This window comes from Rhipicephalus sanguineus, chromosome 6, assembly GCF_013339695.2.
Source record: "Rhipicephalus sanguineus isolate Rsan-2018 chromosome 6, BIME_Rsan_1.4, whole genome shotgun sequence".
Lineage (NCBI taxonomy): Eukaryota > Metazoa > Arthropoda > Arachnida > Ixodida > Ixodidae > Rhipicephalus > Rhipicephalus sanguineus.
The window spans coordinates 112536926-112553243 of NC_051181.1; positions in this window are offsets into that span (position 1 = coordinate 112536926).

A 16318-nucleotide genomic window follows, 5' to 3' on the forward strand; every position below is an offset into this window, starting at 1 on the left:
CTGGCAATACGTCGGGAAACATGAGTGCTGTGTTGCGTGCTGGTAGTCCCGGCGCAGCAGCAGGCGAAGACCGGCGGTGACCAACGCGACCGGCGGGGACGCCAGCCAGCCCGAAAACGCGGTTTGGCGCGATGCGCTAAAGCAGAGAAACGTCCGCACTCAACGAGTACTCTCCACACACTCTTTTATTTACACGTCGCCTGGGTAAAACAGGAACGCCAGAGCGGCGCCACAACCGGCAGCCTGAAGGCCGCCCACAACGCTGCTTTTTCATTTTTTAAATATTTTTTTCACCTTCTTGGCCTTCTCAAAACTAAAGTTTTTCGACACCAACCCATGGCATTCGTACAGTGCAATACAGAACCGAAACCGAAACACAACCATGAGCTCGTGCGAAGGGCACGGAGGAAGGCAAATTTCAGCGCAGTCGCATTTTCAGCTTTGTTGAAACAGCGCTCACTAGACGACGACGTAGTAAAAGAAGGCACAGGACAGGCAGCGCCTGTCCTGTGCCTTCTTTTACTTCGTCGTCGTCTAGTGAGCGCTGTTTCAACAAAGATGAACGCATACCAACTCGCTCAAGCTTCCATTCTTATGCATTTTCAGCGCAGCTTAAGAAACTAGGGTCCTTAAAATTACGTATGTATGCATTTTCTATTAAAGGAATACGCCACCTGATACTTACCTACTGATGTTGCACCTCAGATATGCATGATATTTACTTTTTGATCGACAACGTTCACAAGTATGAACAGCCGTACCAGTTCAAGACGGCTGGCCCTTGGGCAAGTGGTTCAACTTTGGCCGAGTGGCTGAATCGAGGGACGTGCCGACAAACAGAAAGACAGACAGACAGAAAGACAGACCAAAATTTCTGCGTTTAAGTTCCCCAAGAAAGACTATCGTCTTTAAGAACGGAGGGGGCGTGCACACATGAAGGCTCCCTAAAGACAATGCGCTGCGACAGTACGTGATATGTATCGCCCTCTCCTCTCCTACGCTTCCCCCTAAACGGAGAGGAGAAAGAGGGGGAAGCCTAGGCGCAGCGGCGCCGACGCAGGCAGAGTCGCGAGGCAGCGCCGCGGCAGCGTCTTGAAACCGACCGCTCGCGCTGCACGACCGTTCACTGACCACCCCGTATATATAGGCACTGGATTTTGACCTCCAAGGTAGTGCGTGTGTGCGATTTCTCCTGTGCGTGATTAAGCAATGAAAATTCACAGCGTACATGTAAAATTAAAGTGAGCTGCAAGTCGTCATAACTCTCATCGAACCTTTAGTATAAACGCGCCCGATCTCACGTCGGTGATGATGTACTGGGCAGAATTCACGGAAGATTCACGGTTTACCGATGAACCTCCGCAGCTTCGCCCACTCATCAGCATTCACTCCGTGGATATGCTGTGATTTTTCGCGTACGCCGCCACCGGAATCTGCGAGTTATAAAAGCTTCGCTATGCACTACTCTGCTATGGCAGACTGTAGGCTGTCCGTCTGATGAACGGCAACACTGTGTGTTTAGAGAAGCGCATTGACTGAGAAGTTTAGAAGAAATGGTTAACGATTTCTGGCACACTGCTGTGCTGACCAGCAGTGTGCCAGTCAATAAGCGCCTTCAGCGAAGTCTGCTGCCGTTGGAGCCAAGTATACGGAAATACATCTTAAAATAACCGTATTGAAGAGCCGCAACATGTGCTCTGGTTCCTATGCAGATTTAGTTCGCGTATCTCATAAGTATTTTGCTAAATACTGACATAATTATTCTAGAGATAACGCTCTTCGAGCTCTCTTTTTGTTCTTTAAGCGAACAGATCTGAACAGAATGTCTGACATTCAAACTTGCCCGTTTCAATTTAACATCGTTTTTGTTTCTCGTCCACATGGTATGCAGAGTCTCAAACACACGGGCCGCATGCAGCCCGCGGCTTCACGTGGAATAAAGATCGGTGACTCTCGCATTATTTCGTTGTACGATGATGTTCCAACTCATAGTGAGAGCATGGCGTGCCTCACGAAAAAAATATACATATGCTTGAGACCAGTTCCACCTCTGTAGCGTTGTCTGTGGTCAGCTGGGCAGGGAATCCGAACCTCGTGAAGGTTTATAGAAGGCAATCCCACACTTTCTGCTAAGTGAGCTTGCCGGGCGTCGCCGGTATTTATGTGATGCACTACTTTGTTCTGGTAAGCTACAGAGATGGAACTGGTCTCAAGCATCTTTTTTTTTTTTTTGTGAGGCACCCCATGCTCTCACTATGAGTTCGAACGTCATCGTAGAACGAAATCTCTGTATTTCAGAATCGGCGTCCAGATTTTAATCATTGTAGAAATCAGTATCGATATGTTTTTTGGAAGCTTTACGGCGAATCCCCATTCAGAAGTTGACCCATATATGGGATATAGGAAAGGCGTTCTTTAAAATGGCAACGTTAGGGGACATTTTGTTCAAACTCTCCCCCCCAACCCCTTTCACCATCTTCACTGTCCCAGCCCTTGTAGGACTAAATTTCGTGACTGCGGCCTGTTAGCTGGGGTGAATCTGAGACCCCTGATGTATGTATGTATGTATGTATGTATGTATGTATGTATGTATGTATGTATGTATGTATGTATGTATGTATGTATGTATGTATGTATGTATGTATGTATGTATGTATGTATGTATGTATGTATGTATGTATGTATGTATGTATGTATGCATGCATGCATGCATACTAGCACACGTTCATTCAATACTGGAGTGATTTCCGTTAAGTGACAGGAGGACAAACGTAGGTTGCGTAAACACACCTGCTTGAGCACGAGCGATTGTCATTTCCTTGAACTTTGTACCACTGAGGTGGACACAGAATCCGCCATTTGCCTTACAGCTTCGCGATTGAGGCCCATTTTTTAATCTTCGTTTTATAGATTTTGGTGTCAGTGTTAGAGCCGAAACGTCGTGTGAGGAAAAAAAGAATAGCACGAAAAATATTAAAAACATTGTAAAGAACGTGGGAACGAGAAATATCACCCCTCGGTTCACGACATTTTTCTGCGCTAATTACCCATGCATATAACGCATCCATGAAAAGCCGTTCTGGTATCGCAAGCTATGTCTTCAAGAAAAACAGAGGCAAGCTATATCGCATATGTTTGCCAAATTGTGTGCGCAAGTTCTTTGCAGCTTAGCAAGCTATTTACTGCATCCGTGAACAATAAAAACAGATTTTTTCCATAAATCATAATTTATTAACATGTGCCGCGTTCGAGAAAGAAAGATAAGGATATCGCGAAATACACATTACAGCACAGGCAGCACCGCTCCATTTATATTTTATACTATCAGAAGGCGTATTCGTCTATGCAGCACAAGTCCTCGGATATGCTGCAAACGAACGAAGGTATTGCTCTTTTCATTCGTTTCATTTCTTTTTTTCACCTGAACACTATACCTACTGAGAGCATTTGTTACTTTTGCATCATAACACTCAACTAACTAACTAACTAACTAACTAACTAACTAACTAACTAACTAACTAACTAACTAACTAACTAACTAACTAACTAACTAACTAACTAACTAACTAACTAACTAACTAACTAACTAACTAACTAACTAACTAACTAACTAACTAACTAACTAACTAACTAACTAACTAACTAACTAATTAGAGACTGTTCTGACATTACACTATACAGACGAACACATTACGAGAAAAGGAACTTTGTAAACTCGCAGATCGTGCGTTTGTGGGAGAATGAAGAGCTCGACTTGAATGACGAAGAACGTTCTTTTTTCTTTTGTTTAAGCCCAAACAGAAGTAAAATGTTGCAACATGATCCCAACCACACACACACACACACACACACACACACACACACACACACACACACACACACACACACACACACACACACACACACACACACACACACACACACACACACACACACACACACACACACACACACACGCGCGCGCGCGCACGCACGCACGCACGCACCTGGCCTATCGTCGTGACCTTGGGCAAACCAGCTTAGCACTCGGCTTCACGCCCTCCATCGTAAAATCTGCAAGCGCCAAACTTTATTTTAGTTTTAATAAATATACATTTTTGAAGTCGGCTCCCCGTAATCTTGACTGCCATCGTTAATCGTGGATTTGTTTCTTAATTCCTCCGCTCCCTCTAATCGTGCTTTTCATTGCACAATCGCTGTAATCCCGAAATAATTCTATGTACCGCGGACAAACGACTCCTGCACGGAATCGCCGCGCAAGGAAAGGACAGGATATAATCAACGAAATCGTCGGAGTAAACATACACGGCCGAGCGATAAACAGAACTTGGAAATACGCTTGACAACGGCGACGCAGTCAGACTTCTATCGAGTGCGAATAATCGACGCGCGAGCGCGAATTCTCGGAAAATAGCGCGACAGCTCTTCTTAATCTGACAGATTCCATCTCGGGTGTACGGCCGGTTCCTATCGAAGCAGTGTTTACATAGCGGTCCACTTTGACCCTGGTTTGCCGGTAGGTTCCTGTAACGGTGGCTTCTCTGCAAATAGACTGCGGAAATCGACTGGAAAGAAATAAGCTTTTCCACGTGTCCTCAGCTTCGAGTCGGGGGCATTTCAAGACGCGCGTTAGCTCCCGTGGAGGCCAGTACCTTTTTTTTCTTGCCTTTTTATGCCGCTTATGCTGCTGCGCCATACAAATGCGCGAACGGCTTGACGAATCGCTTCGTCTCCGTGCGGTCGTAGGATAAAAAAAAAAAATTAAACGGATGTGTCGAGTCCATTTTCAGAGAGAAAGAGAGACAGACAGACAATGTGTGATTTAGGGATTCCGCTTGGAAAAAAAAAAGAAGAGAGGAGCGCTGAGAACGTTGGTGTTGAGAGCGACAGTGTTGGTCCCCCTTTTTTTAAGCTTGAAGGTAAAGGACGTTATTGATGACGATAATTTTCTGTTGAGTAGGTAACTGTTCGCGGAGTTACGAATGGCCTAGTTGCATACAGCTTCGTCCTAGCAATACCCGGGCTGTCCCAGTGCTGATGTGTCGCGTGAGGTCCATCGTTGCATTTACGGACCCTTGTACTAAACTTCTAATCGAGCGAGGCGCTGCAGGCACACCTTGTAAAGATGAACTGCTGTCGCCTAAATATTTAACTAATTAAAAAAAGAAGACCAAGCGTGAGAAGACTATGAGAACAGCGAAAACATACAAAAAAAAAAAGACAAGCGAGTGAAACGTGGCTCTGCCTTTGATAGACGTTCGATTGATTGACCGGTGATATCAGCCTGCCCGGACTCGCAGCGTGGTGCAAAGTGTTTTACACGTAAGACCACTCCCCGAACACCTAAAGGCCTATAGAGGCTGCCTCGGCGGAAGATCCGGGCAGCCGTCGCCCAGTTGGCAGTGCGTCCACCCAAAAGACGCGCGGGATCGGCGTAATGATTTCTTTACTTTTGACATTATACGATTACGTGGCTTCGCCCTTGTCAAGAGAAGAGAAAAATAATGAGGCCAGTGTTAGGTTCTACCGCATATATGTTCAGTTTCAACGGCGACGGCAGACATTGATCTCTTCAGGGCACGGTATGTGGTCGACTGGACTTTTATTGCATGCATTGACAATAAGAGCAGCAGTCGTGGCGTCCAGCACTCCGGTACTTATTCTTAGTAGCGTGCAGCGGGATCGAACCTGCAGGGCCAGTGCACAGAGGTCGACGCTTGCGCGAGTAACAAAGCACCGCGGACGACGACAAGACACCGAGAAATAGACTACGACGCACTTGCTCTCTTCGTTGTCCGATGCGCTGGCATGGCTTGCAAGAGTGGCGCGTCAGTTAAAAAAAAAGCTGACAGGAAAATAGCGCCACCTAATAGACCTCAATAAAGTTTTCCCATTCAGCAATCAATTCGCTCATTCGTAGCACGAAGCTATTAAGGGAAACCCCTGCGAATATCTAATAAATGAAGCTTATCGATGACCAAAGGTTTGTCTCGATCAGGGATTATAACGCGGGTACAACCCCTTTCAGTGTCGCTCTGTCTTCAATCTCAGACAACCAGAAGGCTAGTGGACCTCAGCGCGAGAGCGACTTGACTGCGCAACTCGGAGCACACGAACACTGCATATAGCGAATGAACTCTGCGGATGTCCCGTAACGTAAAGAAAGATTCCGTTTCCAGTGCGTTGCACGGAACTACGGAGACAGAGCATAGACGCAAGACATGTCGAGCAAAAACAAACACGACGGAAGGTCCGCAGCATCAACTTACACAGAAGGTGAGGCATCGCCTCGGGGCAAGTTGGGAGCGACACTAGGTCGCTTCTAGGACCGGCTGCTGTTACGTAATCCCGAAGGGAACCGCCCTCACGTTGACCACCTCATAGACACTTTCTTTCTCTGCCTCTTTTCTTTTTTTTTTCTTTCCCTCTCTTCCTTTCTGGTATTTAAAAAAATGATGCGGAAAACAAAGTAATCGCCGTCTTTGGCGGTCCACTGCTGGTCCTCGTCATGCGTGAATGCGCGGATACATACATCTGTTGATTGAGTTTAAATGGACACTAAAGTGAAACAATAAAGGTTAGGCTGATAATTTATACTACGAAAACTCTTGTGTCGTTAATTTCACAACCGTAGGGTTCATAACCCTTTCAGTCACGGTGTGTACACATCAACTTCGTACACATCAACTTCGAGGTCGCAACACGCACCGCGTGTTTCTTCAAATGACCTGAAACTTAGTGTGCACATTCGTGCAGGCTTCATGAGGGGACAACTAACGGTTATTGAACTTCATTATGCTGTACACTGCTGCAGATGATCACTTTGCTAGAGACACTACCATGTTCGACGATCGTTCGACGAGCGACGTTCCGACCTCAAGAGTATTTTTTTTCTTCGCTCGAAAAGCATACAACCAAAAAACAAACTGTGCATGCATTTTGGGCCTAATAGTTGATTCCTTTTGTGCAAAGATTGAAGCTCACAGATTGCAGAATAATTAGATATTTAATTACACGCTAATTAGCATCAATTACAGTAACTCACACAAAACAACACATTCCTTTATTTTATTTCTTGGAATGTAATGCTGAGTGCCTTGAAATCATGCCATGGAAATTTGATGCATTTGCAGACAGTGCATCATAATTCGTGACTGAAAGGGATAAACAGATGAGAAAAGCAATGTCAATAGTTTAACTTAAATTTCTCGCCGAAATCTCCGATGGTGACGTCACGTTTTTCAAAGTGCTTTTCTTGTATTTTGACCATATTGGCTCGACTTAATTTCCTGAAATTGGTATGTTAACTCTATGGCTCCCTCGGAAGACAATGTACTTCATTTTTACCGATTAGGAGCTGCGTAGACTCTTAGTAGACGCCGTCAAAATCTATGACGTCACGGCGACTGGTCGGGGAACTTCAAGGTGGCGTCGCCACACTCACTTTCTTTTTATTTTTGCGCGTTTTCTCGCTTACCGAGCGCTTTCCCGCAGAAAGCTTCGTATTTATGGCATCGTGACAGAGCACTTTACTAATACGAGAAAAAAATCGTGTTTCTCTTTAGCGTCCCTTTAAATTAAAAGCCGAAAGAGAACACAACAGCAATTAGGTTTTTGCCGTATAAAAGAGCAAACGAGATATTGTTGAGTGGGAACTCGTTTGTATCCTTGAAGTAGCGCTAAAAGACGGAGACTTAGGAGGTACAAACACACAGGACGAGCGCTGTACCTCCTTGGTCTACGTCTTTTAGCACTGCTTCAAGGATGCATCTGAACCAACTAGCCTAACTTTCTATCGTGTGACATTTGTTTGTACTGAAGAACTGGGAACTAAGTGCGTGAGTTTTTGTGCATATGCATACATTTGTATAGTTTTTCTGCTTGTCCACTACATCGTGACGCCAACTATTATGCAAGAGAGGAGGAGTATCCGACACCGCACATTGGTACCAACCTTTCCTTATATATATATTTAATTTTTTAAAAGTTGGCGAAGCATGCCCTGCACCACGGAAAGTGCCCTAACCTCTGCAGTCTTTGGTGCAGAAAATGTCTCTTTGAAATTTTAAAAATAAGGTGCAAGTAAGCGAGTCCGTGAAAACAAACCTTTTGGACGCGCCGGGGGGTGTGCTTACATCTAAGAGCTTCCACTGCCGATACGTCGATACATGGTCGTCGTCCGAATCCGATAATTTAGAGAAACTATGTTGCTATAGATATAAATGTGTAGTCGCTGCCACAGACACAGGAGATCTGAAATTTTTTCTCTCACGAAACTTCGGCGAACGAGAGGTTTTTTTTTTTTTTTTTTGTTCTGAACGGAGCTGTTCCGGCACGCCCGCACCGCTCGCGCACAAAGGGGGACGCCATTTTCTAACTATGTTTACATGAATAAAGTCATTTCTCGACAAAAATGCATACTTAGCGTTTTTAATTTTTTTACTGAACTATATGTTGAAGCCAAAGATAATATAATAATATCTGGGGTTTAACGTCCCAAAACCACCATATGATTATGAGAGACGCCGTAGTGGAGGGCTCCGGAAATTTCGACCACCTGGGGTTCTTTAACGTGCACCTAAATCTAAGTACACGGGCCTCGAACATTTTCGCCTCCATCGAAAATGCAGCCGCCGCGGCCGGGATGTTGAAGCCAAAGAGAACACAGCAAAGTGAATCAGGCTATAGCTTAACTGCGGCGCCCCCAAATGCTTGTTTCATGGTGGATGAGCCGAGCTCGTCTTCGGTAGGAGCTGTACAAACTGCGTGGACGAGCTCATCTGCAGCTCGTCTTCGGTAGGGAAAGGGTTAACAGCTGTTAAAAAACTGCATATTGCTCCGGAATCTGGAAACACACACACATGAGTCCATGAGTCTACGCACACGATTGGTGAGAAAGCTCTCTCTCGGATAATCACCGTCTTCCACACCAGGTGAAATGAGAGAGAAAGGTGGTGGTCAAGACAATGAAAATGTTATTTATGGCAATTACGGACGAATGGCGCTATGTTAAGGAGAGCGTCGCTTCGTCTTTTCTTTCTAACCCGATCCAACGTATGTCCGACGTAAAAGCAAGAACACATAGCGCCTTCGCTGTCCCGTTAGACAAACTTCCCGTCGCACCAATCTAAGCCCTGTTTATAGAAACACCGTAAAAAAGGTAATTAGGGCGCCATCTTAAGTCGCTGTAGGCGAAGCATTGCTTTCTTCCTTTCCTACTGCATCCCCAAGATGGCTACTAGTTTCGGCCTGACGTGGACGCTCCTGTCCCAGTGACCTCATCAAACCAGTCCAGAAACGCTTCCTCAAGGGCATTTGTCACATTAGAGAGTGTATAAGTAAAGACCGAGCGGTTCTATTCTCTTTTCTGCCGGCCTATAAAACGGGTGAACTGGTGTAGTAGTCTAGTCTAAGATATTCTTGGGTGAACTCTTGATAAGTGTATCGAGAAATGAGCAGCATGGAGACAGGTCCATTGCGTTGAAACTAAAGCCGGCCTGCAGGTGTGTAAAAAACGGGAAGCAAAAGGTATGCAGTTACGCACTACTCTATCATCTGAAATAATAGAAACGAAAAGTCCCTTTTGCGAAAAGCACGGCAAGATTGTAGTGATGATTTCAGTTTAGGCAGAAGAGGTGATATGATAAGTGTCTTGAAGCAAGGATTGATTTCTAAAGCTGGTAACGTTTTCCACGAGTCGCTGTGTGGGCCTAGGTTGTAAATCATCACATTAGCCTGTTCGTCAAATTGAATGGTAAAGATTACACCTATTGTTTCGATCGCTTTCAGTGGCCTCCATGTCTTTCATTAGCCGCGTTGTTTATAACTATCCCTCCAACTTTTACCGTCCACTTTGATCTTTCTGCCTCGTCCTAATATTGCATTTTTGCCGTTTTATATGAATACCTACGGTGGTGCTAGAAGCAAGAACAGAAACCGAAAGGTGCGATTTTTCATTCCTTACAACAATGTAAAGCGAACGCATAATGAAATCAAGGATAGTTTATTCGCATGCCATTGCTACCAAGACATTTCATGATATAACTCAAGCGTCTAAATAACAACGTAATGGGTAATTGAAGAATAAACTAAAACAGGAAAAAACATGCCGCCTGGCGTGGCCGTACCCACGCCCTTCGAATTACGCGTGCGATGCCCCAACAATTCATCTAGGATTTCTGCGGTTCTTCCGTACGTGTTCTGGGGTATTTGTGCATGCGCAGAGGATCTAAAGCGTATAAGGGGGTTAGCCAGCGCCACTCATGGCCATGATGCATGTATAGCGGTCTTGTTGCGCAAAATGTCTTATGGCTTGAGCGAAGGAGCGTTTTACCCTATTTAATCATATGTTCGTTGTTTTTATAGTGTATTGCTTTGTGTATCATAGCTAAAAAAAGAAGAAAAGAGAAATTCTCTTCACAATTATTCTATGAACCTCGCTAGACCATATCGATTTCGGCTTCTTGTATAATTTTTTTTATTCGCATGCCAATGCTACTGTTTGGAGAATTGTCTTCTTGCGGAAAAAAAAGAAAAAAAAAGAGGTGAGCATTCCAAACATTTTCAATGTTTCAAAAATAAAGTAATATACCTTTTTCCGCCGTACGCGTGCATCTGTAAGTTACTTTATGTTTACGAAACAACCACGAGAACAACTATTGCGTCACACTGGGGGGATTGTTGTTTGACGAGAACGGTTATGGACCGGGTGAAACCAAACTGCTAAAAAGCGGCAATGGCGTAAAATGGATGTAAGAAAAACGATGTTTCAATTTCATATCGAGAATAAACGCCTGCGGCCTAATCGTATGAAGTTAAATGTGTTCATTGAACGCCGCACCAACTGCGAACACATGCAAAATGCAAAATATCGACCGTGTTCAGATGGTGTTTGTTATTTATAAGAGCTGCTTGCCATTCGTAGGTAACCTCACTGGGAGCATATACGACATTTAATATCTGCTCTAGTGTAAGAACTCTGCTTTAAAGTGGATACCGCATTAATTTCGGATATTATTCACAGAAAAATAGATTTGTGAAAACATATGAAAATGTGTAGGAGATGATTAAGATGGCCCAACGTCCATAAACATAAAAAATTACATGAAATTACAGTGTGTCAAAGTGAACATTGCTCGAGGTTACACGCTGCATGTGATGTAATCAAATAAAATTGTGCGCATCGCCGTTAAACGTAAGGATTCAACTAACACCACTTCAGTAAAACTTCGATTCATTAAATTCCAACAAGTGTGTTAGGTCTGTGTAATGCTTTTTTCATTTGTTACTTACAGCCATACAAAGAAAAGTAAACAATGTCGCATGAAACATGACTGCACGAGATTATGTACATGTCCTCAATGTTTAAGGTCATTGACAACGACAAGTGTATTCTTATCTTTCGAAACGTCAGCCAACCTGTGTGAGGCGTTTCACCCCTGCAGACTTAATGAGGGTGAATTTTTTCCGCTGTGTCATTTCCATCCCCCGACCTTTATGCAGTGATTTATTAGGTTATACCCAAGAATCTCTTAGTGGAATGACAGCGTACACGGTTTTGGGAACGTAGAAAGAAGCGCGAAAGACAGCTTTTCATATATGGAACATTCAACGCGCAACACACTTCGGCGTGCAACAACGTGGGCGTCTGCATAACGAAACAACGTGTCATGTAGTGTGTATACGCACACAATCCCGGCATACGCAAAAAAAAAGGAGGAATTCACTGCGTTCGCAACAACAGGTGACCTTGTCGATACACTTACTGTACATAGCTGTCTTGCCAAGGCGAATGCCTTGGCGCCCCACGGTTCACCTGAGAAGTAACGCACGGTGTAGGCAGAGCGTGACGGGTATTTCGCGGCGTTGCCAAATTCTTCACTGCATGGGTAAAAGCGCGATTATGGACACGCTTTTCATTGGCACGTACGCTCGCGAAACGATGAGCGGTGGACAGTGTGTGCGATGCCACCATCATGATTCCTTTTTTTTCCCAGAGGAAGCGTCGGTTTGGTTCGTGGGCATCACAGGTTATATCGGCCGCAGGTTGTGGGACGTGACGTGTTATGGCATCACTGCTGTTGATTAAAAAGTGTGTGTGTGTGTGTGTGTGTGTGTGTGTGTGTGTGTGTGTGTGTGTGTGTGTGTGTGTGTGTGTGTGGTGTGTGTGTGTGTGTGTGTGTGTGTGTGTGTACACGCCTAATTCGGGCATTTATCTGGTACATGTTACTCCACATATTAGATTACTCAGTCGACTTCACACAAATGCAAACGAATACCAAAGTGAAGTGTAATGATAGTCTCATAAGTAACGAAGCGAGCGAAGCGGGACCCATTATCCTGAAAAGCACTTCGCCCGACAGAAAAAAATAAAAAAAGAAACTTCACAACGTAGCAGAATGGCGATTCATTTTATCAGCCTGTTCCCGTTGCTTGAAAACGTCTTCAAGAGCTTAATCGCCCAATTACACCGTGCACTTCGCTCTGCTGTGCAATTTTACTCGATCGCTTTGACTAATGGGTTGTCCCATTTAGATCTCGTTGCAGAGTTCGTGTCGCTCAGTGTAATGGCCATCCGTGGGAGAAAAGCAAGAAGGCCTGTGTTCGCCGCATCGTCTGACACAGTGATACCCCGACCAACTGTGACTTGTAGCTGCTAGTCACGTGGACCGAGAAAACAAAACTACTGAACAAAGATGAGAAGAACGCTTTTCATCGCAGTATCTGTGACACGATGTGACCAAGGCAATTGCATCGTAAAGCAGCGCACCGACAGTCGTAATATCACCTCGCTTAGTTTATTTATTTAGATAGATAGATAGATAGATAGATAGATAGATAGATAGATAGATAGATAGATAGATAGATAGATAGATAGATAGATAGATAGATAGATAGATAGATAGATAGATAGATAGATAGATAGATAGATAGATAGATAGATAGCAGGGGCGTAGCCAAGGGGGGGTTGGGGGGGTTCAAACCCCCCCCCGAAATTTTTCAATTTTGCTTGCGTATATAGGCACGCACACATACAAACGCACGCACGAACATGCATCAAGTATGGTTGAACCCCCCCAGAAAAAAATTTCTGGCTACGCCCCTGATAGATAGATAGATAGATAGATAGATAGATAGATAGATAGATAGATAGATAGATAGATAGATAGATAGATAGATAGATAGATAGATAGATAGATAGATAGATAGATAGATAGATATAAAAGAGTCAATCTTTGTATTTTCTTTCGGCGATGCTCATATTGATAAAGAGGATAATGGCTAACGAAAGAACGCAGCTATGATGCGATTTCCTGAAACTTTCCTGTCTCTCCTCTAGTGTTCTCCATATTGTAGATTATTATTATTATTATTATTATTATTATTATTATTATTATTATTATTATTATTATTATTATTATTATTATTATTATTATTCGTGCTATTGATTCAACGTCACACGATCGTGGTACTCTTACCGCATGAAACCGGAAGATCTGCCGCGACAATGCAAACTAAGTTTAACCTGTCTTTAAACTCGTGTGATGAAGAGAGAGAGAGAGAGAGAAAATGGGCACCTCCTCAGTGAGGCGACGTGTGCAAAGAAGGGAACCGTCCGTCAGGAACGAGCAGTGAAACGAGCCAAACGCGTCGTTCCACAGTCCGACGTTTCCCTCGTCGGCCTCCTAGGTCATTTCCTATAATTGAAGATTATAATATTTTTGACTCTACCTAACCCGATCTGGCCCTTCAGCGATGAAAACGTGCACGGTTCACCATCAACTTAACCTCTTGTAACTATACGAACCTCCGACTGTCCATCGACTCGCGTTTGCGCGCGCAACGGCGTCCGTTGACCGAAAATTGTGGCGTAAACGCGAACCGGCTCAGTCATTCCGTACCACATTACACGCCTGTCTTCACCCAATCTATAGCGCCGAAGAAAACGTGGGGCGCTAAACCTATCGTCGTAGGTGTCGGTCAGGAAACATTCTTGGCATAATGAAAGTGCAGGGGGTGCGTTTAGTGACAGGAATCGCTAACTAACACCTTCTTCCTTAACACCCGGCCAGCGCACTTTTTCCTTTTAAGGAAATACGTCAGAGATCAGCAGAAACTTGCCGGAAGCGTTACGACCTGGGGGATACGCTCTATTACCAATATCAACTGCCGCAAGCAGCACATCCTGGACATCCTGAACGCTTGCTTAGCACCGACTTAAGATGGAGGCACGGCCTGTTTCCCAGCTGCTCAGTCGGCCAGTGGTATTATCGAGGGTAAACTCGGAGAAGAGGCAGGCAACATAAATCGCACGCTCGCGAGTTGAGAAATAATAGAGAGTGTTACTCTATCCGATGAGCCATGACTCGCCACGTATGTGACTCTCTTTAAAGACACACGTTAACTCTCTCTTGGGTCACACGACTCTCCGACGAGTGTATAATGGTCGCCAAAGAGGATGTCTCTTAGAAGAGACTCATATACGTGGCGAGTCGTGGCTCACAAAAAAGAGTAACACATGCTCTTTTATTTCTTCAGTGCGTGATACACGCGCTAGAATTATTGGTTTATGCGCCACGTGGAGACGAGAGCAATAATTTATCGCGTTTGTAGGTAATCGATTAATTTTATTCATTCTGACAAAAAATAATAAAACAAGTCACATCTTGATCGTAGGAAATGTCTTAGACATATGGTTTGAATGAATCACTTTGGCGGTTATCTTTTTTGAGTATTCAATCACTTGTAATTAGTTACATTGCTGGCAAGAAAGTATGGCAGGCAACGCAGCGACTAGCACTTGAACGCATCGACCAGTACAGAAAATTGTTTACACATTACCCGCGGGATGGCGCAAACTTCTCGCCGCTGATAGGGACTTTAGCCGCTGATAGGGTGCATCGATGGGAGCGCCGCTGCTTAGCGGATGAGACGCACACATCGAGGCACCCTAGCCGCTGAGTTCGCGCCGACGTTTCTCCAGCGTTAACAGCGCGTCGATCACGTGCTTCGCTGCTCGCGCATCGCGTGTCGACGCAACACCGGCCAAAAAGATTCAGTGAAACGCTAGTTGCGCTGCAGAAAAAGCGCGCTCGTATGTGTGTTCTCACAAGCAGGAACAGCGTGCAACTGCTCTCGAGACATGCTGCATCCCTACGTCGGATGATGATGATGATGATGAAATGAACTTTATTTGGTCCTGGAGAACCCCAGAGCTTGTAGACATTGTTCGGGAGCACAAAGCGGAAACACATCGCCCCTAAAGCTGCTAATCTTACTGCGTACAGTAATCCAGTGTCTTGCTATCGCATTAATTACTTTGCCATAGTGGAGAAACGGCGGATTTTCTATATTGATCAGCTGTAGGCATGTACTGGGCAGGCACACATGTTCCACCCCGATAGCGCTTTCCTATCTTTTATTTCTTTATTTTCATCCCTTTCTCTCAGAACAGGGTAGCAAACCGCGCGTCTTGTGGGCCTCCTTGTCTTTCCTTCCTCCTCCTCCTCCTCGTGCGCAAGGTGTCCGTATACATAACACCACCTTTCTCCTCAGCGCGCACATCTAGAGTTATCGGTGTTGGTGCTGGTGTTAAAGAGAGAGAGAGAGAAAAAAAAAAGGAAGGATGACCGACAGAAATTTCTGAACAGCACTTGCTAGTGACAACCAAGGCGTTCAGGGCCACATATGACGTGGTGGAATAACCATGTCAGCTAGTTCTATTTACTGTATTTGTAAAAGCTGAAAAAAATTGTTGGGAAGGTAACGTTGCAGTAATCGATTACCTTTCGAAAGTTCCTTAATTCGTTTCAGTAAATGGTAATTGTTATCAATAACAGTTTTGAAGGAAGTAATTGTAACATATTGTTTTGTAAAGTATGCAAGTCTGTATTCAATCCCTCGAACACTCAGGATCAATAGTTTAGAGACTGCTGGTATCGGAATTATTATTTCTTGCGACTTTGCCATGCCGGCTAAATCCAATTCAACGTGCGCCTCTTCGACTGTTCGATGTATTGAATCAAGTGCACATTGCAGAGCTGTTAAAGAAATTGTTGTTTGGTCGATGCAACGGTTCTCAAGCTTTTGGTCGAGTGTGCTTTGCATGGTTGGACCCATGATTATCATGGCGCATTGGAAGCATCATGGGATACCAAACGCAGACACAGTGTGTTGGACAACACTGTAAAAAAATCTTTTTTTAAGACTGGAAGTTCTAGAAACAAAAGGTATAAAAAGTAAAAGAAACTCAGAGAATATGCAAATGGTGACAGTGACAAGGACTTTATTGAATAGTCCCGAAGAAAATGATGGGGGG